Consider the following 26,191-nt stretch of genomic DNA (forward strand, 5'->3'; position numbering starts at 1 on the left):
TTTCTTTTTTAAATAAAATTTACATTTTTAAGAACAGGATTGGAGTTCTGTGTCTTAAGAGGTTTATGCACTCATTATTATTATTATTATGATTATTATTATTTTATTAGCTGGTGGCAACAGCTGATTTTCTTTGTTTTTTCTTTCTCAGCTCTTCCTCGGGGGTAGGGGGTGTTTGAGGGTACCCCACAGGAAGGAATTCCCAAGCTCACCTTCCTGGGTTCCCAAAGGGGTTGTGCACTTGGGTGGTGGCAACATCTACCCATGCAAAGTCAGAGAAAAGATGTAACTTCAGGAGTTTAATACAAGCCTGGAGTTGCCAATATTAATTTTTAGAATCCTTGCAGGCCCCCACCTTCTGCACTCGAAGTGCCAGAGTGGGGATTTAGCCTTGACATTTGTATTAGGTGAATTGAAAAATACTATTTCTTTTGTTTTTTACAGTGCAAATATTTATAATAAAAATAAACATAAATTGAGCACTGTACACTTTGTATTCTGTGTTGTAACTGAAATCAGTATATTTGAAAATGTAGAAAGCATCCAAAAATATTTAAATAATGGTATTCTATTTTTTTTAACAGTGTGATTAATCGTGATATTTTTTCAAATCTCTTTACAGCCTTATTTTAAATTAATTACTTATATTTTCTTTTTTCAGTTAGAACATAAGAACGGGTCAGGCCAAAGGTCCATCTAGCCTAGTATCCTGTTTTTCTGACAGTGGCCAGTGCCAGGTGCTTCAGAGGAAATGAACAGAACAGGTAATCATCAAGTGATCCATCCCCTGTCACCCCTTCTGGCAAACAGAGGCTAGGGACACCATCCCTGCCCATCTTAGCTAATAGCAATTGATGACCTATCCTGCCTGAATTTACCTAGTTCTTTTTTGAATCCTTTTATAATCTTGGCCTTCACAACATCCTCTGGCAAAGAGTTCCACAGGTTGGCTGTACATTGTGTGAAGAAATATGTCCTTTTGTTTGTTTTAAACCTGCTGCCTATTAGTTTCATTTGGTGACCCCTACTTCTTGTGTTACCAGAAGGAGTAAATAATACTTTGTTATTTACTTTCCCTACACCCTTCCTGATTTTATCTACCTCTACCATATCCCCCCTTTCTTGTGTCTTTTCCAAACTGAAAAGTCCCAGTCTTATGAATCTCTCCTCATATGGAAGCTGTTCTATACCACAGATAATATTTGTTGCCCTTTTTCTGAAACTTTTCCAATTCCAGTATATCTTTTTTTGAGATGGGGTGACCACATCTACACACAGTATTCAAGATGTGGGCTTACCATGGATTTATATATAGGCAATATGATATTTTCTGTCTTACTATCTATTCCTTTCTTAATGTTTCGCAACCTTCTGTTCATTTTTTTACTACAGCTGCACATTGAGTGGATGTTTTCAGAGAACTATCCACAATGACTCCAAGATCTCTTTCTTGAGTGGTAACAGCTAATCCCTCACCACCATTTATGAAAATGTTGAACAGCACAGGTCCCAGTACATATCCTTGGGCGACCCCAGTAGATGAAATATTAATTTTGTCACAATGAAAATCGTTGTATTAGTTTATGTGGGCACACTCTCTCCTTCACTGGGGCTTCTGATCTATTTCCCACCCCAGTGCATGTATAGGAATGGACAGTTTTGAGGAACCAATGTTTAAAATATTTTCTTTTTTTTTTCTCCCGTAACCTTTAGAGAACATTGGTAAGTTTGCATTCTTTATTCTCTGCTTTCAATAATACCAAAATGTTTATTATGATACATTATGATATATCTTGACTTTAGCAAAGCTTTTGATTCAGTCTCCCACAGTATTCTTGCCAAAGTATGGATTGGATGATGGACTATAAGGGGGATAGAAATCTGGCTAGATTGTCGGGCTCAATGGGTAGTGATCAAAGGCTTGATGTCTAGTTGGCAGCTGATATCAAGCGGAGTGCCTCAGGGGTCAGTCCTGGAAAACGTTTTGCTCAATATTTTTATTAATTATTTGGATGATGGGATTAATTGCTCCCTCAGCAAGGTCACAGATGACACTAAGATGGGGGGAAAGGTAGATAGGATGGAGGGCAGGGATAGGGACTAGAGTGACCTAGACAAATTTGAGGATTGGGGCAAAAGAAATCTGATGAGTTTCAACAAGGACAAGTGCAGAGTCCTGCACTTAGGACAGAAGAATCCCATTCACTGCTGCAGGCTGGGGGCCAACTAGCTAAGAAGCAGTTCTGCAGAAAAGGACCTGAGGATTACAGTGGATGAGAAGATAGATATGAATCAGCGGTGTGCCCTCATTGCCAAGAAGGCTAATGGCATATTGGGCTGCATTAGTAGGAGCATTGCAAGCAGATCGAGGGAAGTGATTATTCCCCTCTTTTCTGCACTGGTGAAGCCACATCTGGAGTATTGGCTCCAGTTTATCGGTCCCCTACTACACAAAGAATATGGACAAATTGGAAAAAGTCCAGAGAAGGGCAATGAAAAGGGCTGGGGCACATAACTTACTAGAAGAGGATGAGGGAACTGAGCTTATTTAGTCTGCAGAAGAGAAGAATAAGGGCGGATTTGATAGCAGCCATCAACTACCTGAAGGGGGATTCCAAAGAGGATGGAGCTAGGTTCTTCTCAGTGGTGTCAGATGACAGAACAGGAAGCAATGATCTCAAGTTGCAGTGGGGTAGGTTTAGGTTGGATATTAGGAAACACTATTTCACTAGGAGGGTGGTGAAGCACTGGAATGGGTTACCTAGGGAGGTGATGGAATCTCCATCCTTAGAGGTTTTTAAGATCAGGCTTGACAACGCCATGGCTGGGATGATTTAGTTGGTGTTGGTCCTCCTTTGAGCACGGAGTTGGACTAGATGACCTCTTGAGTTCTGTCTGAACCCTATTCTTCTATGATTCTATGATTATGAGTAATATCATAATAATAAAAGGTAAAAACCATTGGTGAAGTTCAGACAACAGCCCTTTTAGGCACTGTGACAATTTTAAGGAAAGTCAAAGGAGAACAGGTGCATGCTGAGAACCTAAAATGAGGGAAATCTGACGAGGATTTAACAAAATTCCTGACCTCCCAAGCCTAGTGAGTCAGTTTGTGGTCAGGATTTATTGGTGACTCATTGGGATAAGTTTTAGACAGCACCTTTTTATGCTTAAAGATTTTGCACATTTTGAAAACTATTTATTTTTTTTAAAAAACCCTCCCTGATGTAATATTGAAGAACAAAAGTAATAAATGAGAAATTATGATCCTGTACTTCTTATTAGTTTGTTTGTTTTGAGATCTTGAGAGGTCTGTATCCATTTCATCCATTTTGTTGTCAAATAATTTTAATTGTGCTTCTAGCAAATAGACACAAAAAAAGACCCCAAACAACCTAGAATCGTTCTCTGCCTTCTAAACAGAAAGGCACTTCTGAATCAGGTAAAATCTATGTGTTGAATATTTTCAGTAACTAATGACTTTTTTTTATTGTCTTGTTCTACAGAAAAAAAGGTTGAGGCTACCTTAGGCCTACAAGTCGTGGCTTTGGTTGTTGTCCTCATCATCATCATCGGTTTCATTGTCTTCATTTACTGTTGTCCAAGTAGGAAAATCTTCCTTTTACATTTCTAGACTTTCTTCGTATTAATAACATATGACCAAATTCTGTTTAAATAATGTATGTGACAGATAAGCTACTTCTGACCTAAACAAAATAATATATTCCTCTTTCTTTTTTTAATTTTAGTTTTATGTATTTTTTTCAGGGTGGTGATTTTAAAGGTGTAACTGATTTTAGCGAAGTGCTAGTCCTGTGTTTTTTTTAATTTGTATCTGTTTTATTGCCTATTGTTTTAAATTAATTTTTCTATTTATTGTAGTGTGTGCAATGGCCTATGGCTACAATACTATTTAAAATCACTGAATCAATCTTTACTGAAATTGGCATCAAGGGGAATATTTGGAGATGAGGGGCTGCAGTTTATAGCCCACCACTTGCAAATTTTATAAATTATTACTAGAAACAGGATCCAGAATTGGAACCAGTTTTTGACTCAGCCCCTCACAAATTTGTGGGTGTTTGGCTCCATTATTTTGGTTCAGTGCATTATAGACAGACAAACCATGATATTTGTCTCTGAATCCAGATTTAAATTCCATCCCACCCTTACCCTGAGCAAAGGAGGAGGGAGCCCAGGAAAACAATGTCTCTCCATACCCAATCGATAGGGTGCTCCAAGACCAGGAGGAATTTCAGCATATATTTGTTTTTTTCCCCCTGATAAACCCTAATCTTTGAGGAAGGGCTAGGCCAAGGTTTCTTCTGACACTGACAATAATGTCAGGTACAAAGCCGGCTCCCCCTTAGCCCTGGTCTACACTATACAGTTAGGTTGACATATGGGGCTTATGTCGACCTAACTATGTTGGTGTACACACGACAGCCTTGCTCCTCTGACATAAGTGTCCTACTACACTGATATCATAACTCCACATCCACAAGGAGCATAGGGATTATGTAAATTTAGTTACAGAGACATAGTATCTGTATAGACAGTTCCATGAAATTGGCAAGAAAGTCCTCCCGCTCCCAGCTGGGCTGCTGCCTGTTCTCCCTGCTACAAGCCAGGCTGCCCCCCGGCTCCCTGTTCCCTAGTCTCAGCCAGGCTACTGCCCTCTTCCTGGGGTCCCTGTTCCAAGTGAGGCTGCTCCTCCACTTCCTCTTCCCTACTCTCAGCCGGGTTACTGCCCATTGCTTGGGCTCCCTGCTCCTAGCCAGGCTGCGCCCCTCACTCCCCATTCCCCACTCCCAGCCTGGCTGTTGCCCAGGCTCTTCACTTCCTGCTCAGAGACAGACTGATCCAGTGCTCCTAGCTCCCCACTTCATACTGGGAGCCTGGCTGCACCGAGGCTTTCTGCTCCCGACTGGGAGTCTGGGCAGTTGTCCCATTCACAGCGGGGACTGGGACGTGAGAGCCCAGGAACTGAACCAGTCCCATTGCGGAGCATGGAGCCGAGAGCAGGGGGGCTGCCATGCTCTCAGCGGGGAGTGCAGAGCCGAGAGCAGGGATGAGGGGCAGCTGGTCTCCCAGTGGGGAACATGGAACTGAGAGCAGGGGCTGGGGAGGGCATCTGGTGGGAAGCCAGGAGGCAGCTGTGCTCCTGGTGGGGAGTGCACAGCCAAGTGCCTGGGTGACTGCTGTGCTTCCAGCAGGGTTTGTGAAACCAAGAGTGGGTCAAGGGGAGCCACTGGGCTCACAGCAGGTGGAGAACTGGGAGGGGGCAGCTGGCAGGGACAATGGGGTAGCTGGGTTCCCAGCAGAGAAGGGGAATATTTCCCTGGCTTTCAGCTCTGCACACTGTCCCTCTTAGGTCAGTGGAAGAGCTCATGGCAAGGACATGCACCACCGACCGAAGGAGGGTAGTGTGGACATGAAACTTTGCAGTAATTGCTGTGGTAGCTGTAAATTGTCCTAATATAGGTCGACTTAAGTTTTTAGCATAGACATGGCCACAGTGTCTGAGACTTCACACTCCCTCGGGGGGGCAATATCCTCTTGCTCAAATCCTTTCTTGAGTGGTGATGGTGTGGGGCAGTGACAGCCCTTCTGGACGTTCTCCAGGAGGAAGATGGAAGGGAAGAGTTGGTGCTAGAGGATCGATGTTCCAGAAATATCAGACACACTGGTGCAACCATACGCCTTGATCCTGGCAATTGTTCCACACAGCATCAGGGTTTGCCTGGAAGGATGTGGGATTGGGGCCATAATGCTTGGGTATCCTTAAGTGTTTTCATCAGGACTGACACACTGAATAGTCCGGGCAAGCAAGGTACCCAACCAGTGCATGTGACCCATGTCCCTATAGGACTTTCTTCCACCTAGTGCAGACACATTTCTTTTTCTGCGTGATGCAGTTTGTTAATTTGGGAAAGAGGAGGCTATAACCACAGACCTGGGGCTCTATCCACAAAGGAGTTTAGGCATTTTAGATGCCTACATCCAAAATTCAGGTCCTCAAAACCCCCTCTCTGCTACTGCCTGACCCTGTAATTATCTGAAATTTCTCAACACCTGCATTTCCATTGGAAAAGTCCCCATGATGCCAACGTTTCTGCTGCTGGCATATACAAAACCACCTAAATCCTGGAGACCAGGTGCCTAAGCTCACACCTGAGCCTCAGCAGGATAGTCAGACTAGGCATTTCCCACCAGACCAGGCCTTGCACAAAATGATGCCAGAAGAGGAGGTGTCACTAACAGCCTTATAGCCGTTAGCTCACTGGTTGGACCACTCACCCAAAATGTTGGAGACCCAGATTCAACTCCATCTTCTGCCTGACAGGAGCAAAGAGTTGACACTGGGTTCTAGCCTCCCCCACAACCCGTTTCAGGGGAGGGTCCTAACCACTGGGGTAATCTGGGACAAAGATCACACCCTTCTCCTCTCAGCCAGATAAGGGACTTGAACCTAGATCTGTTAGTAAAAGGTGGGGTTTAGACCTCCTAGCTCTCAGAGATGCTCATGGCTGTTGGTCCTCAGTGGATTTTGGCCACTCCCTTCTCCTCAGCATTTCCTATTGGCTGGCTTAGGCATTTCCCTTCACAGCATGCTGGCTTTTGTGTAGCCCATTCTTAGGCACCTGACTCCAGGGGCAGCTCCAGACACCAGCATGCCAAGCGCGTGCCTGGGGTGGCAAGCCGCGGAGGGCGCTCTGAGGGTCACCGCGAGGGCGGCAGGCAGACTGCCTTTGGCGGCCTCCCTGCAGAGGGTCCGCTGGTCCCATGGCTTTGGCAGACCTCCCGCAGGCTTGCCACCAAATCCGCGGGAACGGGGACCGCCCGCAGGTAAGCCGCTGAAGGTAGCCTGCCTGTCGTGCATGGGACAGCAAAATACCTAGAGCCGCCCCTGCCTGACTCTCCCCATGCATTATTAGGGAATGTGGGTGCCTAGTTCCAGGTTGTACACTGCACTGGGAGGCAGGGCACCCAGAGATTAGGCTTTGCAATGCTGAGTCACAGTCCTTTGAACAGCTAGATTTAAAATATATAGTAGACTTACTACCCTGCTATGTGATTTCTATTGAATAACACTGATATCCTGTTTAATAAACACACACCACTCCCTATCTCTGGGGCTTTAGAATTTAAAAGCTGTAGAGTTTTAGATAATGAGTAATTGCTATTTGCATCTCTGTGGGTGTTTTCATATATTATCTCTGACTTTTATTTTAGGAAAAAGAAGGAGAGATCCTGAAAAAGGTAACAAATGGGGCAGATCAATGTAAAGTTTTGCCAAGTGTTTATGTTTTATTCAAATATATATATAAAGCAAACACAAATGGTAAGCAGAAAAATACTATCTGTAGTGACTACTAATTTCCCAGATGAGTATGTAACCAGTGAATTAGCCAATCAGTTCCGTACTTTTTTGAAAAGTTTAGGAAAAATCCCTTCAGCAGTTTGAGACATTTAAATTACATTTTCCCTCAATATTTTAAGAACATTGTTACTCTTAAAGGGTTAGATTTTGACTTAACCATGATTCTTAAGTATGGGTTAGTGTGTAGCCGCACTGTCCCAAAGCAAAGAGGAAGGGACTGGACTCAGAAAGGTACCACGTTGTGTGTTTCAGTGAGACAGTTACACTCTCCCTCTCATGAACTGTCCCAGCAGAGAGAGGGAGGGAGGAAGAGACAAACACAAGAGAGAATGGCCTCTTAACGTGCCTGGGATCCTGGAAGCAGTAAAGAAATACAGAGTAACACAAGGTAAACAATAGGAAGTGCAGGCAGAAAATGGGCAAGGCTGAAGACATCTGGGATTAAATGCACTCTCAGTATGCAAAGGACACTTGATTCTGACCCCCATGGACTACTAAGGCAACATACAATGGCTGCAGTTAAATTGCAATAGGCCAAGGAAGGATTCCTCTGGTGTAGGCATAGCATAGAGCCATGCAGTTCTATACTGCTGTCTCTAAGCTGTAATGTCAGGGGAATGCCCAAGAGTGTACTTGTAGTACACAGTCTACAGGGTATTCTGGGCTACAATACATCCCATTGCACAGCCAATACAGCTTACTTAGGTGTATCTGAGCTACTAGTCAAGTATCAGAGGGGTAGCCGTGTTAGTCTGGATCTGTAAAAGCAGCAAAGAATCCTGTGGCACCTTATAGACTAACAGACTTTTTGGAGCATGAGCTTTTGTGGGTGAATACCCACTTCCTCAGATGCATGTAGTGGAAATTTCCAGGGGCAGGTATATATATGCTAGCAAGCAAGCTAGAGATAACGAGGTCAGTTCAATCAAGGAGGATGAGGCCCTGTTCTAGCAGTTGAGGTGTGAAAACCAAGAGAGGAGAAACTGGTTCTGTAGTTGGCAAGCCATTCACAGTCTTTGTTCAATCCTGAGCTGATGGTGTCAAATTTGCAGATGAACTGAAGCTCAGCAGTTTCTCTTTGAAGTCTGGTCCTGAAGTTTTTTTGCTGCAGGATGGCCACCTTAAGGTCTGCTATAGTGTGACCAGGGAGGTTGAAGTGCTCTCCTACAGGTTTTTGTATATTGCCTTTCCTAATGTCTGATTTGTGTCCATTTATCCTTTTCCGTAGAGACTGTCCAGTTTGGCCGATGTACATAGCAGAGGGGCATTGCTGGCATATGATGGCGTATATTACATTGGTGGATGTGCAGGTGAATGAACCAGTGATGGTGTGGCTGATCTGGTTAGGTCCTGTGATGGTGTCGCTGGTGTAGATATGTGGGCAGAGTTGGCATCGAGGTTTGTTGCATGGATTGGTTCCTGAGCTAGAGTTATTATGGTGCGGTGTGCAGTTACTGGTGAGAATATGTTTCAGGTTGGCAGGTTGTCTGTGGGCAAGGACTGGCCTGCCACCCAAGGCCTGTGAAAGCGTGGGATCATTGTCCAGGATGGGTTGTAGATCCTTGATGATGCGTTGGAGGGGTTTTAGCTGGGGGGTGTATGTGATGGCCAGTGGAGTCCTGTTGGTTTCTTTCTTGGGTTTGTCTTGCAGTAGGAGGCTTGTGGGTACACTTCTGGCTCTGTTGATCTGTTTCCTTATTTCCTCGTGTGGGTATTGTAGTTTTGAGAATGCTTGGTGGAGATTTTGTAGGTGTTGGTCTCTCTCTGAGGGGTTAGAGCAGTTGCGGTTATACCTCAGTGCTTGGCTGTAGACAACGGATCCTGTGATGTGTCCAGGATGGAAGCTGGAGGCATGAAGGTAGGCATAGTGGTTGGTAGGTTTTCAATATAGGGTGGTGTTAATGTTACCATCACTTATTTGCACCGTGGTGTCAAGAAAGTGAACCTCCCGTGTAGATTGGTCCAGGCTGAGGTTGATGGTGGGGTGGAAGCTGTTGAAATCATGGTGGAATTTTTCCAGAGTCTCCTTCCCATGGGTCCAGATGATGAAGATGTCATCAATGTAGCGTAGGTAGAGAAGGGGCGTGAGTGGACGAGAGCTGAGGAAGCGTTGTTCCAGGTCGGCCATAAAGATATTGGCATATTGTGGGGCCATGCGGGTGCCCATAGCAGTGCCACTGATCTGGAGATATATATTGTCATCAAATTTGAAATAATTGTGTTTAAGTATAAAGGCACAGATCTCAGCAGCCAGTTGTGCTGTGGCATCGTCAGGGATAGTGTTCCTGACAGCTTGTATTCCATATGTTTGTGTAGAGAGCCTCTACATCCATGGTGGCTAGGATGGTGTTTTCTGGGAGGTGACCAATGCATTGTAGTTTCCTCAGGAAATCAGTGGTGTCACGGAGATAGCTGGGAGTGCTGATGGCATAGGGTCTGAGTAGAGAGTCCATATATCCAGACAGTCCTTCAGTGAGAGTGCCAATGCCCGAGATGATGGGGCGTCCAGGATTTCCAGGTTTGTGGATCTTGGGTAGTAGATAGAATAACCCCGGTCGGGGCTCTAGGGGTATGTTGATTTCTTCTGGTGTTAGTGTAGGGAGTGTCCTGAGTAGATGCTGTAGTTTCTTAGTGTATTCCTCAGTGGGATCTGAGGGAAGTGGCCTGTAGAATTTGGTATTGGAGAGTTGTCTGGCGGCCTCCTTTTGGTAGTCAGACCTGTTCATGATGACAACGGCACCTCCTTTATCAGCCTCTTTGATGATAATGTCAGAGTGGTTTCTGAGGCTGTGGATGGCATTGCGTTCTGCACGACTTAGGTTGTGAGGCAAGCGATGTTGTTGTTCCACGATTTCTGCCTGTGCACACCAGCGGAAGCATTCAATGTATAGGTTCAGACTGTCATTTCGACCCTCAGGAGGAGTCCATGTGGAGTTCTTCTTCTTGTGCTGTTGGAGGGAGGGCACCTGTGTATCAGTGCACTGTTCAGTGTTGTCCTGGAAGTATTCTTTGAGTTGGAGATGGCAAAAGTAGGCTTCCAGATCACCACAGAACTGTATCATGTTGGTGGGGTGGCAGGGCAGAAAGAGAGTCCCCTAGATAGGACAGACTTTTCTTCTGGGCTGAGTGTGTAGTTGGATAGATTGACGATATTGCTGGGTGGGTTAGGGGTACCACGGTTGTGGCCCCATGTGGCAGGTAGGAGTTTAGACAGCTTACAGTCCTTTTTCCTTTGTAGATAGGTGAAGTGAGTAATGTAGATCTCCTGTCTTATTCTAGTGAAGTCCGTTTGTATAGAAGTTTGGTTATTAATGAGAGTCTCCAGGTTGGAGAGCTCTTTTTTGATGTTTTCCTGTTTGCTGTATAGGATGCTGATCAGGTGGTTCCTCAGTTTTTTTGATAGAGTATGGCATAATCTCTCACTTTGGTCTGTGTAGTATGTAGATAGCAGTGGATTTTTTACCTTTAGTCCATTTGGTATGATGTCCATCCGTTTGCATTTGGAAAGGAAGATGATGTCTGTCTGTATTTGTGCAACCATCAGCTCAGGATTGAACAAAGACTGTGAATGGCTTGCCAACTACAGAACCAGTTTCTCCTCTCTTGGTTTTCACACCTCATCTGCTAGAACAGGGCCTCATCCTCCCTGATTGAACTGACCTCGTTATCTCTAGCTTCCTTGCTAGCATATATATACCTGCCTCTGGAAATTTCCACTACATGCATCTGAGGAAGTGGGTATTCACCCACGAAAGCTCGTGCTCCAAAACGTCTGTTAGTCTATAAGGTGCCACAGGATTCTTTGCTGCTGAGCTACTAGTGCATGCCTAGGGTCCCAGGTGAGAGTGTACTCAGGTGCTAGCCCATGCAGGCTTCCATGCTGCCTTGACTACATTGCTATTTTTAGCAAGCTAGCTACATCAAAGTTTGCTCAGATATGTCTACCCATGCTGCCATTGCACCTCCTGACTGCACTGTAGATGTACCCTTAGACATCATGCTTGATAGTAGACAGGAGTAATTTGGCTGCAGATTTTCAAAGGTTGTGTTGGGTGCTGAACTCTTTTGTAAACCTAGCCACAGGAGGTGACACAGTAGTTCTCTCATTAATTCAGGGTCAGTTTTTGCTGCATTCCTGTCCTCCTCGTGACACCTTAACCTCATACACGCAAGACTTCACCAGCCCCGGGTGGGAACCAGATCCAACCATGGAACATTTCTGGGATAAAGAACTTTTGGAAAACGTAGAAGAAGTTTTTATTACTTTGAAATCTTTGGACCTGACCCACAGTTTGAGAAAAGACAACTCAGGGAGGATCTGCTCAGAGATGTTAATCGCTGCTATAAAAAGAATGGTGATCGATCATTCTTCATGTCCACTGAAGGTAGAACAAGAAGCAATGGGCTTAATCTGCAGCAAGGGAGATTTAGGTTAGATATTAAGAAAATCGGACAAATTGGCCTAAAGCCGGCCCTGTCTGGGGCTTTAGAATTTAAAGGCTGTAGGGTTTTAGATAATGAGTAGTTGCTATTTGCATCTCTGTGCGTGTTTTCATATATTATCTCTGACTTTTATTTTAGGAAAAAAAAGGAGAGATCCTGAAAGAGGTAAGAAATGGGGCCGATCAATGTAAAGTTTTGCCAATTGTTTGTTTTATTCAAATATATATATATAAAAAAAATACAAAAGGTAAGCAGAAAAATACGATTTGTAGTGACTACTAATTTCCCAGATGAGTATGTAACCAGTGAATTAGCCAATCAGTTCCATACTTTTTCATTCTAATTCTAAAACTAGTTGAACTCTGAAATAAGCTTCCAAAGGAGGTTGTGAAGTTCCCATCACTGGAGGTTTTTAAAAACAGGTCGGACAAACAGCTGCCAGTGATGGTCTAGGTTTACTTGGTCCTGCCTTAGTGCAGGGGATTGGACTTGCTGACCTCTCAAGGTCCATTCCAGTCCCACATTTCTATGTCATTGCATAACCCATGTGCCTAATAGCGAGATATCCCTTAAGAGACTCCTTGGGGAGAGGTAGGAGTGAATTATGTCTGAGTCATTATTGCTAGGCAGATTAAATATTCCACATCCAAAAACTTCTAGAAATGGGTTTTGTAGTGTTTGGTCTGCTCCAATAAGTTCCCTGTTTCTGGGGCTAGACTCCATGAGGGCAAAGAGTCAGGGCAACTGCTTTGCAGAAGGCCATGTGCCCTGTGTGAGTTTTGAGAAGCTGACCCCAGCAGCAGGAACCAGCTGTTGTCCCTAACTCTGAAGCATTTTGCAGCTGGGTTTTCTTTATATCTATGCACATAACTAAATTGTTGGTTAATCAGTTAGCTGACTGGCTAGCAGTGATTTCAGCAGAGGAAGATTCTGCATGGATTCCAAATGAAGAGTCCCACAAATAAGCATAGGGAAGATGTTGTTTTAGACTCAGCAGTTTTGGTGATGAAAGACTCTAACTGAGATTTAGGTGAACAAAACTGTTGAAATTGGATGTATTTAAAAATTCAAACCGCCTTTTATGAAAGCATTTTGATTCATTGTTTCAGTGAACAAAACACTATTTGTAACAGTTTCAGTTTTGAAGAATCAGCATTTTTCAACTAAAGACCATTCCTTAGAAAACATTTCCAATCAGCTCTAATTTCCACTCTGACATTGTCTTATTTCAACTTCGTTTGGACCATGTTATGCCTTTCTCTGCTAATGGGCTCTTCAATCTAGCAGAGGAAGATATAAAATGGCCTACGGTTACAAGCTGAAGCGAGACAAATTCAGACTGGAAATAAGAAGTAGAATATTAATGTCGAGGGTAATTAAGCATTGGAAAAATTTTCTAAGGGTTTCTAAGAATTACTTTGGGGAAGTTCTGTGGCCTATCTTACCCAGGATTCAGGATATATAATCACAATGGTCTCTTCCGGCATTGGAATCTACGACTCTGCCATGGTATACAAGTACCATTGACGTTGATTCTTACATTTTACTTTTTCTGTACTTACAATATTTTATAAATTACCAAACTGTGTCTTGGTTTGGGTTATTCTATTATTTCTGTATGCTATGGAGACTAAACTGGAAGTACAGAGTGTAACACATAGTTTTCTTTTTGAGAAGGAGTTCAGGAAGAAAAAGGTTAATTTCTATTGACTTCTGTTTCTTGGGGGGTGGGGGCGGTCTGGTTGTGAAATATTGGGGGGAATTGTTTTGGAGGACAAGAACTGTGAATACAAGAGAGATGGATGATTGTTAGTCTGTTGATGAAAAGAGACTAGCAGATGGGAGTGATGGGTTGTGAGATCAGTTTGCAACAGAAGGCAAGTCGTCTGTAGTGTTTCCATGCTGAAAGAAGGTTTGAGATTTTGTCTTAATGGGGTAAGGTGGATTCAGAGACTTGTCATGGCTGGCAGATGAGTGTGGTTGAATACTCAATCTGGGGAAACAGCTGGGAGTGTGTGAGAGTGGAATATGGGTGGGATGTTTCACACTGAAGCCTTTGGAAGTGGTTTAAATAAAATTTGTGTGAGTATTTGTTAACCCACTACACACACATACACACACCAATGACTGCAAAAAGAGATGACTATCAAAAGAGAAAAGAGTAACTTTGAATTAATTCTTCTTCATTATAGTTCTCTTAAACTGGCTATACTAGTAAAATATCTATAAACAGCTGTTCAGGGTTCACTGTTAGAAGTATGAGAGCACAAATATTTTTTTCCTAATAATCTTTTAATTCATCTCATGCCTTTTGTTGGACTCCAGAAAGAGGCAGTGTGCAGCATCTCTAGAGCAGTGACAATATAGAGCATTTCCTTTATTGCATGAACAGGATTTATTGAGGTGTTTTACAGTAGGGAGATGAGGCGGGTATGGACTATTGCAGCATAATTGGAGTGAGGTATCAAATTCAAAACCTTTTGGGAGAGACATAATATCTGCTAGTTAACTGAACTGAAATTAACAAGATGTGTGAATTAAAAGAAATTTTTTTTCCTTGCAGATGAACTCCAAGCAAAACTGGGTAAATGTGTGTTGATTCTTGAATGTAAAAGTTAATTCAATTCCATGGTGGAAAAGTGATGCAAATAGAAATGAAGTTCTCACAGTTAGAAATAAGGTACTGGAAGGATGTTTGTTGTTGTTACAATTTGCTAGGATGGACAGATGAGTGATACAGATCAATTCCTGCTCCATTGGGTGAAAGTCTATCCTAGGCAGTGGGCCATGTGTCACTAATATCCCACACATCCCTTCAAAAAAGACCTCTTTGAGGTCTGGGGAGTTAAAGACACACACTTCTATCAGGCTTCAGGGATGTTGGAGCCCCTCCAAGACCTGTCACCGAGGCCAGGGTGTTCCCATGACGGGTGCAGGCAGGAATTTCTTCTTCTCTCCACCATGTTTTTGGGGGCTGGTGGTGAGAAGTTTTTCCATTACAATTCCTGGTCTATGAGACTTGGTAGAGCAAGAGAGGGGAGTTGAGTAGCAGAGTCAACATGCATTGGCTCTTTCCTAGCATAGCACTGAGATGAAAGGGCTGAAGGCTTCAGCACGTTCCTTATGTGCATCATCAGAACGTGTAAAACCAGACGCTTCTGCTCCTAGCAAAAGATGAAAAGGTGAGAGACTGTGTTAGAAGGTGGGGAGAACTTCTTTACCTTTTCACCTGGATCCCTCCATCCTCACCTTACAAGAGCTAGGACAAATGTTCTCAAAGTTTATCATATGCCAAACAGCTCTTTATCAAAGTATCCTCTTTTTAAAAATTTCTATTATTAGTAGTAGGCCTAGGTTGGTTTCCTTGTCTCATTAGAATTTTCAACATTTCTAAACATTTTCTTATCCTGAAGCATGATGAATAGTTGAAAACCTGAAATGTTTCACAAGCCAAAAGCCTCTTATCCCAACCCAGTTCAGTATGTCAATTGAAACATATTATTTTGAAATCTTTTGTTTAGATTTTGAAGATTTTTCCCTTATTTAAATTTGGGTTATAAGTATATTTACCTAAATTTTTAAACAAAAAAATCTCTTGATGTGAAAATTCAAATTCAAAACTTCTCATTACATAAATGTTGAAATGGGATGTTTTTAAAAACTCAAGCCTTCTTTTATGAAAAGCTTTTTGATTCATTGCTTCAGTGAACAAAACACTATTTCTAAAAGTTAAAATTTTGAAGAATCAGCATTTTTCAACTAAAGACCATTCCTTAGAAAACATTCCCAATGAGCTCTAATATCCACTCTGACATTGTCTAATTTCACTTCATTTAGATCATGTTATGCCTTTCTCTGCTAATGGGCTCTTCAATCTAGCAGAGGAAGGTATAAAACAACCTACGCTTACAAGCTGAAGCGAGACAAATTCAGACTGGAAATAAGAAGTAAAATATTAATGTTGAGGGTAATTAAGCATTGGAAAAATTTACCAAGGGTCTTTCAGAATTACTTTGGAGAAGTTCTCTGGGCTACCCAGGATTCAGGATATATAGTCACAATGGTCTCTTCTGGCATTGGAATCTAGGAAACAACGGTGATATACAAGTACCATTGGTTTTGATTCTTGTATTTTACTATTTCTGTACTTACAATATTTTATAAATTACTAAACTTTGTCTTGGTTTTGGCTATTCCATTATTTCTGTATGCTATGGAGACTAAACTGGAAGTACAGTGTTAAACACATAGTTTTCTTTTTGTTTTTCTTTTTCAGGAAGAGTCCAGGAAGAAAAAGGTTAATTTCTATTGACTTCTGTTTCTTGGGGGGTGGCTGGTTGTGTAATATTGGGGAGAAATTTTTTTGGGGGACAAGAACTGTGAATACAAGCGTGATTCATGATTGTCAGTGTGTTGATGAAAAGAGACTAGCAGATGGGAGTGATAGGTTGTGAGATCAGTTTCCATGAGAAGACAAGTTGTCTGTAAAGTTTCCATGCTGAGAGAAGGTTTGGGATTTCATCTTCATGGGGTGAGGTTTATTCAGAGGCTGGTCATGGCAGGCAGATGAGTCTGGCTGGATACTAAGCATGAGGAAACAATTAGGAGTGTGTGAGAGTGGAACATGTGGGATGTTTCATATTGAAGTCTTTAGAAGTAGTTTAAATAAAATAATTGTGAGTATTTGTTAACCCACTACACACACACACACCAATCACTGCAAAAAAAGATGACTATCAAAGGAGAAAAAAGTAACTTTGGATTAATCCTTCTTCATTATAGTTCTCTTAAACTGGCAATACTAGTAAAGAGCCTTGCAGGGCTCGCTGTTAGAAGTATGGGAGCACAAATGCTTTTTTCCTAATAATCTTTTAATTCATCTCATGTCTTGTGTTGGACTCCAGAAAGAGGCAGTGTGCAGCATCTCTAGAGCAGTGACAATATAGAGCATTTCCTTTATTGCATAAACAAGATTTATTGATGCGTTTTACAGTAGGGAGATAAGGCTGGTTTGGAGTATTGCAGCATAATTGGAGCGAGGTATCAAATTCAAAGCCTTTTGGGAGAAGCATAATATCTGCTAGTTAACTAAACTGAAATTAACAAGATGTGTGAATTAAAAGACTATTTTTTTTCCTTGCAGATGAACTCCAAGCAAAACTGGGTAAGTGTGTGTTGATTCTTGAATTTAAAAATTAATTCAATTCCATGGTGGAAAAATAATGTAAATAGAAATGAAGTTCTCACCGTTAGTAATAAGAGAATAAGGGTTTGTTGTTCAACTTCCCGCAGGCGTGCCGCCTAATCCGTGGGACCAGGGACCTCGCGCAGGCAAGCCGCCAAAGGTAGCCTGCCTGCCGTGCTTGGGGTGGCAAAACGCCTATAGCCGCCCCTGCCTGCATGCATTGTTAGGGAATGTGGGTGCCTAGTTCCAGGTTGTACACTGCACTGGGAGGCAGGGCGCCTAGAGATTAGGCTCTGCAATGCTGAGTCACAGTCCTTTGAACAGCTAGATTTAAAACATATAGTAGACTTACTACCCTGCTAGGTGATTTCTATTGAATAACACTGACATCTTGTTTAAAAAACACACATCACTCCCTATCTCTGAGGCCAGGGCCGGCTTTAGAAAGTGCAGGGCCCAATTCGAACATTTTCGGTGGGGGCCTGGCAGGCATGACTTAAAAAAAAAAGTGGAAAAAAAAGCCTTTCATTTCTTTCATGTATTATTTGCTTTCCATAACTATATAAATAATAAAATTATAAATTATGTATATTGTATCATATATGCTGTTGACTGGTTATTAATGACTGCTGTTACACATGTGTGGGTCCCAGCTGCTCCCTGCCCACCTCATTGAAGCAGGTGTGCAGGGTTACTGTCCTGGAACTGCAGGGCAGCAGTGGACATGGGGCTGGCTGGAGGCAGGGCAAGGGGTGCAGGGCTGGTTGGAGATAGGGGGTGTGTGGGGCGGTCTGGCTTCAGGCAGGGCCGTGGGGGGATGCAGCAGGGGCTGGCAGGGCTGGAGACAGAGGCAGAGACTGGCTGGCTTCAGACAGGGGGGTGCAGCAGGGGTTGGCTGGAGACAGGGCAGGGTGTGCAAGGCTGGTGCAGGCAGCAGTGTGTGTGGGGCTGGCTGGCTTTGGGCAGGGCCACGGGTGTGTGGCAGGGGTTGACTGGAGACATGGCAGGGGGTTTGACAGGGACTGGCTGTGGGCATGGGGTGCAGAGCTGGCTGCAGGCAGGGGGAGTGGGGCTGGTGTGAGCAAGGCAGAGGGTGCAGCAGAGGCAGCTGGAGCCCCAACCCTTTAAATAGCCCCCAAGCTCCCTGCTATCCAAGGGCTTTCGGGGCTATCTAAAGGGCCCGGGGCTCCCCAGCCTCTACCCTGCCCTGGACCTTTTAAATAGCCACAGGAGCCCTGGGGAATGCATGGGAGTGGCGGGGCTCTCGCGGCTATTTAAAGGACCGGGGTGGCAGAGGCAGCTGGAGCCCTGACCCTTTAAATAGCCCCCAGAGCCCTTCACTACCCCATGGCTCTGGAGGCTATTTAAAGGCCCAGAGCTCCGGCCAGGGCTCCAGCCGGGGCCGCGGGGCTTGCCGCGCTCCAGCCAGGACTCCAGCCGGGGCTGCGGGGCTTGCCACGCTCCGACCGGGACTCCAGCCAGGGCTGCGGGGCTTGCCGCGCTCCCGCCTGCGCTTCGCTCAAGGGAGTGGGACCACAGAAGATCCCTGAGCAGATCGCAGCCAGGGCCCGGGGTAAGTTTAAAATTAAAAAATGTCTAAGGCGTGGGGCCCTCTTAGGCGCGGGGCCTGATTCCTGGGAATCAGGCGAATTGGCCTAAAGCCGGCCCTGTCTGGGGCTTTAGAATTTAAAGGCTGTAGGGTTTTAGATAATGAGTAATTGCTATTTGCATCTCTGTGGGTGTTTTCATATATTATCTCTGACTTTTATTTTAGGAAAAAAAAGGAGAGATCCTGAAAGAGGTAAGAAATGAGGCTTATCAATTTAAAGTTTTGCCAAGTGTTTATGTTTTATTCAAATATATATATATAAAACAAATACAAAAGGTAAGCAGAAAAATACGATTTGTAGTGACTACTAATTTCCCACATGAGTATGTAACCAGTGAATTAACCAATCAGTTCCATACTTTTTTGAAAAGTTTAGGAAAAATCCCCTCAGCTGTTTGAGACATCTAAATTACATTTTCCCTCAATATTTTAAGAATATTGTTACTCTTAAAGGGTTAGATTTTGACTTAACCATGATTCTTAAGTATGGCTTAGTGTGTAGCCGCACTGTCCCACAGCAAAGAGGAAGGGACTGACTGGACTCAGAAAGGTACCATGTTGTGTGTTTCAATGAGACAGTTACACTCTCCCTCTCATGAACTGTCCCAGCAGAGAGAGGGAGGGAGGAAGAGACAAACACAAGAGAGAATGGCCTCTTAACGTGCCTGGGATCCTGGGAGCAGTAAAGAAATACAGAGTAACACACGGTAAACAATAGGAAGTGCAGGCAGAAAATGGGCAAGGCTGAAGACATCTGGGATTAAATGCACTCTCAGTATGCAAAGGACACTTGATTCTGACCTCCATGGACTACTAAGGCAACATACAATGGCTGCAGCTGAATTGCAATAGGCCAAGGAAGGATTCCTCTGGTGTAGGCACAGCATAGACCCATGCAGCTCTATACTGCTGTCTCTAAGCTGTAATGTCAGGGGAATGCCCAAGGGTGGACTTGTAGTAAACAGTCTACAGGGTATTCTGGGCTACAATACATCCCATTGTATAACCAATACAGCTTACTTAGGTGTATCTGAGCTACTAGTGCATACCTAGGATCCCAGGTGAGATTGTACTCAGGTGCTAGCCCATGCAGCCTTCCATGCTGCCTTGACTACATTGCTATTTTTAGCAAGCTAGCTACATCAAAGTTAGCTCAGATATGTCTACACATGCTGCCATTGCACCTCCTGACTGCACTGTAGACGTACCTTTAGTCATCATGCTTGATCGTAGACAGGAGTAATTTGGGTGCAGATTTTCAAAGGTTGTGTTGGGTGCTGAACTCTTTTGTAAACCTGACCACAGTAGGTGACACAGTAGTTCTCTCATTAATTCAGGGTCAGTTTTTGCTGCATTCCTGTCCTCCTCGTGACACCTTAACCTCATACACGCAAGACTTCACCAGCCACGGGTGGGGACCAGATCCAGCCATGGAATGTTTCTGGGATAAAGAACTTTTGGAAAACATAGAACAAGTGTTTATTACTTTGAATGCTTTGGGCCTGATCCACAGTTTGAGAAAAGACAACTTGGGGGAACCTAATCGGAGATGTTAATCACTGCTATAAAAAGAATGGTGATCGATTGTTCTTCATGTCCACTGAAGGTAGAACAAGAAGCAATGGGCTTAATCTGCAGCAAGGGAGATTTAGGTTAGATATTAAGAAAATCATTCTTATTCTAAAACTAGTTAAGCTCTGGTTGTATACTGAGCATGGGGATAGCAGTTGGGAGAGTGTGACAGCAGAATTTGTGGGGTGTTTCATAGTGAAGGCTTTGGAAGTGGTTTAAATATAATATTTGTGAGTATTTGTTAACCTATTACATACACATACACACACCAATGACTGCAAAAAGAGATGACTATCAAAGGAGAAAAAAGTAACTTTGAATTAATTCTTCTTCATTATAGTTCTTTTAAACTGACTACTAGTAAAACATCTGTAAAGATCTGTGCTGGGCTCAGTCAGACCTTTGAGAGCAAAAATATTTTTTTCCTAATTATCTTTTAATTAATTTCATGTCTTGTGTTGGGCTCCAGAAAGAGGCAGTGTGTAACATCTCTAAAACAATGACAATATTCAGAATTTCCCTTATTGCACAGACAGGATTTATAGAGCAGTTTTACAGTAGTGGGATGAGTCTGGTTTGGACTATTGCAACATAATTGGTGGGAGGTATCAGATTAGTAGCTTTTGGGGAGAGGTGTAATATCTGTAGTTAACCCAACTGAAATTTACAAGATATGTGAATTAAAAGAATATTATTTACCTTGCAGATGAACTCCAAGGAGAACTGAGTAAGTGTGTGTTGATTCTCAAATGTAATAGTTAATTCATTTCCATGGTGGAAAAGTGATGCAAACAGGAATGAAGTTCTCACAGTTAGAAATAAGGAAACTGAAAGATGTTTGCTGTTGTTAGAATATTATTTTGATAAAATTTGCTAGGATGGACAAATGAATGCTATAGATCAATTCCTGCTCCATTGGATGAAAGTCTCTCATAGGCAGTGGACTCTGTGTCACGTATATCCCACACATACCTTCAAAAGAGAATCATAGAATATCAGGGTTGGAAGGGACCTCAGGAGGTCACCTAGTCCAACCCCCAGCTCAAAGCAGAACCAATCCCCAACTATATCTATTAGTAATCTCCTCTCCACTTCTCTTCGAGGTCTGGGGAGTTTATGACACACACTTCTGTCAGGCTTCAGGGGTGCTGGAGGCCGTACAAGCCCTGTCACCCAGACCAGGGTGTTCCCCTGAGGAGTGCAGGCAAGAATTTCTTTTTCTGTCCACCATGTTTTCAGGGGCTGGTTGTGAGAAATCTTTCCATGACTATTCCTGGTCTATGAGACTTGGTGGAGCAAGAGAGGGGAGTTGAGTAAAAGAGTCAACATGGATTGGCTCCTTCCTAGCATAGCACTGAGATGAAAGGGCTGAAGGCATCAGCACATTCCTTATGTGCATCATCAGAACATGTTAAACCAGACACTCCTGCCCCTAGCAAAAGAAGAAAAGGTGAGAGACTGTGTTAGAAAGTGGGGAGAACTTCTTTACCTTTTCACCTGAATCCCTCTGTCCTCACCTTACAAGAGCTACGACAAATGTTCTCAAAGCTTATCGTATCATTTAACCCACTTCTAGTCCAAGAAAGCTTATGCCCAAATAAATTTGTTAGTCTTTAAGGTGCCATGGGACTCCTTTCTCTCTTTATCAAAATAAGTTCTTTTAAAAATATTCTATTATTAGTAGTAGGCTTGGGTTGGTTTTCCTGTCCCATTAGAATTTTCAACAGTTCTAAACATTTTCCTATCCCGAGGCACGATGAATAGTTGAATTCTTGAAATGTTTCTCAAACCAAAAGCCTCCTATCCCAACCCAGTTCAGTTTCTAAATTAAAACATATTATTTTGAAATGTCTTGTTTAGATTTTGAAGAGTTTTTGTTTTCCTTTTTAAAATTTGATTTACCTAAATTTCTAAACAAAAAATGTCATGAGGTGAAAATTCAGATTCAAAACTTCCCATTACATAAATCTTGAAATGACATGTTTTAAAAAACTCAACCCTTCTTTTATTAAAAGTTTTTGATTTGTTGCTTCTATGAAGAGAACACTGTTTCTGAAAGAGTTTCTGTTTTGAAGAATCAACATTTTTCAATTAAAGGCCATTTCTTTGAAAACATTCCCAATCAGCTCTAATTTCCATTCTGACATTGTCTAATTTCAACTTCCACTAGATCATGTTTTGCCTTTCTTTGCCAATTGACTCTTCAATCTAGCAGAGAAAAGTATAACATGACCTAGGGTTATAAGCTGAAGCGAGACAAATTCAGACTGGAAATAAGAAGTAAAATATTAATGTCAAGGATAATTAACCACTGGAAAAATTACCAAGGATCTCTAAGAATTACTTTGGGGAAGATCTCTGGCCTATCTTACCCAAGATTCAGGATATATAATCACAATGGTCTCAACTGGCATTGGAATCTAGGAAACAACCGTGGCATAGAAGTACCATTGACTTTGATTCTTGCATTTTACTATTTCTGTATTTACAATATTTTATAAATTACCAAACTTTGTCTTGGTTTTGGTTATTACATTATTTCCATATGCTATGGAGATTAAACTGGAAGTACAGAGTTAAACACATAATTTTCTTTTTGTTTTTCTTTTCCAGGAAGAGTCCAGGAAGAAAAAGGTTAATTTCTATTGACTTCTGTTTCTTGAGGGGTGTCCGGCTGTGTAATATTTGGGGGAGATGTTTTGGGGAACAAGAACAGCGAATACAAAAAAAATGGATGATTGTCAGTGTGTTGATGAAAAGAGACTAGCAGATGGGATTAATGGCTTGTAAGATCAGTTTCCATGAGAAAACAAGGAATCTGTAGAGTTTCTATGCTGAGAGAAGGTTTGGAATTTCCTCTTCATGGGATGAAGTTGATTCAGAGTCCTGTCATGGCTGGCAGATGAGTGTGGTTGGATACTGAGCATGGGGAAACAGTTGGGAGTGTGTGAGAGTGGAATATGTGGGGTGTTTCACATTGAAGCCTTTGGAAGTGGTTTAAATATAATATTTGTGAGTATTTGTTAACACACTACACACACACACACACACCAATGATTGCAAAAAGAGATGACTATCAAAGGAGAAAAAAGTAACTTTGATTTAATTCTTCTTCATTATAGTTCTCTTAAACTGACTATACTAGTAAAACATCTGTAAAGAGCTGTGCAGGGCTCACTATTAAAAGTGTGGGAGCACAAATATTTTTTTTCCTAATAATCTTTTAATTCATCTCATATCTTTTGTTGGACTCCAGAAGGAGGCAGTTTGCAGCATCTCTAGAGCAGTGACAATATTGAGAATTTCCTTTATTGCATGACCATGATTTATTCAGGTATTTTATAGTAGGGAGATGAGGCTGGTTTGGACTATCGCAGCATAATTGAGTGAGGTATCAAATTCAAAGCCTTTTGGGAGAGACAGAATATCTGGTAGTTAACCCAACTGAAATTTACAAGATATGTGAATTGAAAGAATATTTTTTTTCCTTGCAGATGAACTCCAAGCAAAACTGGGTAAGTGAGTGTTGATTCTCGAATGTAAAAGTTAATTCAATTCCATGGAAAAAGTGATGCAAATAGAAATGAAGTTATCACAGTTAGAAATAAGAGACTGGAAGGATGTTTGTTGTTGTTACAATTTGCTAGGATGGACAGATGAGTGATACAGATCAACTCCTGCTCCATTGGGTGAAAGTCTGTCCTAGGCAGTGGGCCATGTATCAATAATATCCCACATATCCCTCCAAAATAGACCTCTTTGAGGTCTGGGGAGATAAAGACACACACTTCTATCAGGCTTCAGGGGTGTTGAAGCCCCTCCAAGACCTGTCCCCCTGGCCAGGGTGTTCCCATGATGGGTGCAGGCAGAAATTTCTTCTTCTCTCCACCGTTTTTTTTGGGGCTGGTAGTGAGAAATCTTTCCTTTACGATTTCTGGCCTATGAGACTTGGTGGAGCAAGAGAGGGGAGTTGAATAGCAGAGTCAACATGGATTGGCTCCTTCCTAGCATTACACTGATGTGAAAAGGCTGAAGGCATCAGCACATTCCTTATGTGCATCATCAGAACATGTTAAACCAACACTCCTGCCCCTAGCAAAAGATGAAAAGGTGAGAGACTGTGTTAGAAGATGGGGAGAACTTCTTTACCTTTTCATCTGAATCACTCCGTCCTCATCTTACAAGAGCTAGAACAAATGTTCTCAAAGTTTATCATATGCCAAACAGCTCTTTATCAAAGTATCCTCTTTTTAAAAATTTCTATTATTAGCGGTAGGCCTAGGTTGGTTTCCCTGTCCCATTAGAAATAAGGGAATAGGAGGATGTTTTTTGTTCGACCTCCCACAGGCGTGCCGCCGAATCCGTGGGACCCAGGACCTCCTGCAGGCAAGCCGCCGAAGGCAGCCTGCCTGCCGTACTTGGGGCAGCAAAACACCTAGAGCCGCCCCTCTGTGACTCTCCCGATGCATTGTTAGGGAATGTGGGTGCTAGTTCCAGGTTGTACACTGCACTGGGAGGCAGGGCACCCAGAGATTAGGCTCTGCAATACTGAATCACAATCCTTTGAACAGCTAGATTTAAAATATATAGTAGACTTACTACACTGCTAGGTGATTTCTATTGAATAACACTGACATCCTGTTTAAAAAACACACATCACTCCCTATCTCTGGGGCTTTAGAATTTAAAGGCTGTAGGGTTTTAAATAATGAGTAATTGCTATTTGCATCTCTGTGGGTGTTTTCATATATTATCTCTGACTTTTATTTTAGGAAAAAGAAGGAGAGATTCTGAAAAAGGTAACAAATGGGGCAGATCAGTGTAAAGTTTTGCCAAGTGTTTATGTTTTATTCAAATAGATATATAAAACAAACACAATAGGTAAGCAGAAAAATAAGATTTGTAGTGACTACTAATTTCCCAGATGAGTATGTAACCAGTGAATTAGCCAATCAGTTCCATACTTTTTTGAAAAGTTTAGGAAAAATCCCCTCAGCTGTTTGAGACATTTAAATTACATTTTCCCTCAATATTTTAAGAATATTGTTACTCTTAAAGGGTTAGATTTTGACTTAACCATGATTCTTAAGTATGGGTTAGTGTGTAGCCGCACTGTCCCAAAGCAAAAACGAAGGGACTGACTGGACTCAGAAAGGTACCATGTTGTATGTTTCAATGAGACAGTTACACTCTCTCTCCCACGAACTGTCCCAGCAGAGAGAGTGAGAGAGGAAGAGACAGACACAAGAGAGAATGGCCTCTTAACGTGCCTGGGATCCTGGAAGCAGTAAAGAAATACAGAGTAACACAAGGTAAACAATAGGAAGTGCAGGCAGAAAATGGGCAAGGCTGAAGACATCTGGGATTAAATGCACTCTTAGTATGCAAAGAAGGACACTTGATTCTGGCCCCCGTGCACTACTAAGGCAACATACAATGGCTGCAGTTGAATTGCAATTGGCCAAGGCAGGATTCCCCTGGCGTAAATACAGAGTAGCACCATGCAGCTCTATACTGCTGTCTCTAAGGTGTGATGTCAGGGGAATGCCCAAGGGTGGACTTGTAGTACATAGTCTACAGGGTATTCTGGGCTACAATACATCTCATTTCACAGCCAATACAGCTTACTTAGGTGTACCTGACCTATTTAGTACATACCTAGGGTCCCGGGTGAGATTGTACTGAGGTGCTAGCCCATGCAGCCTTCCATGCTGCCTTGACTACATTGCTATTTTTAGCAAGCTAGCTACATCAAAGTTAGCTCAGATATGTCTACACATGCTGCCATTACACCTCCTGACTGCAGTGTAGACGTACCCTTAGACATCATGCTTGATCGTAGACAGGAGTAATTTGGGTGCAGATTTTCAAAGGTTGTGTTGGGTGCTGAACTCTTTTGTAAACCTGGCCACAGGAGGTGACACAGTAGTTCTCTCATTAATTCAGGGTCAGTTTTTGCTGCATTCCTGTCCTCCTGATGACACCTTAACCTCGTACA

At 42.6% G+C, this 26,191-nt stretch overlaps 1 protein-coding gene and 2 long non-coding RNA genes across 17 annotated transcripts in view; all 3 read left to right on the forward strand.

The window, feature by feature from the left end:
- The window catches only part of LOC127036722 (butyrophilin subfamily 1 member A1-like), a 294,970-nt gene that overhangs the window by 244,028 nt on the left and 24,751 nt on the right, over positions 1 to 26,191 (forward strand). The window lies entirely within an intron of this gene.
- On the forward strand, positions 3,530 to 11,992 carry LOC127036741 (uncharacterized). Its single transcript, XR_007770217.1, has 3 exons — positions 3,530 to 3,605; positions 7,237 to 7,263; positions 11,966 to 11,992. It is a non-coding gene; the product is annotated as an uncharacterized LOC127036741 (long non-coding RNA).
- On the forward strand, positions 16,103 to 24,992 carry LOC127036742 (uncharacterized). Of its 3 annotated transcripts, none has more exons than XR_007770219.1 (3): positions 16,103 to 16,124; positions 16,971 to 16,991; positions 24,966 to 24,992. It is a non-coding gene; the product is annotated as an uncharacterized LOC127036742 (long non-coding RNA). The 3 variants fall into 3 exon arrangements; XR_007770218.1 differs by lacking the exon at positions 16,971 to 16,991 and adding an exon at positions 23,688 to 23,708; XR_007770220.1 differs by lacking the exons at positions 16,103 to 16,124; positions 16,971 to 16,991 and adding exons at positions 22,806 to 22,827; positions 23,688 to 23,708.

The sequence above is a fragment of the Gopherus flavomarginatus genome, chromosome 18 (genome assembly GCF_025201925.1).
Source record: "Gopherus flavomarginatus isolate rGopFla2 chromosome 18, rGopFla2.mat.asm, whole genome shotgun sequence".
Taxonomy (NCBI): Eukaryota; Metazoa; Chordata; order Testudines; family Testudinidae; genus Gopherus; species Gopherus flavomarginatus.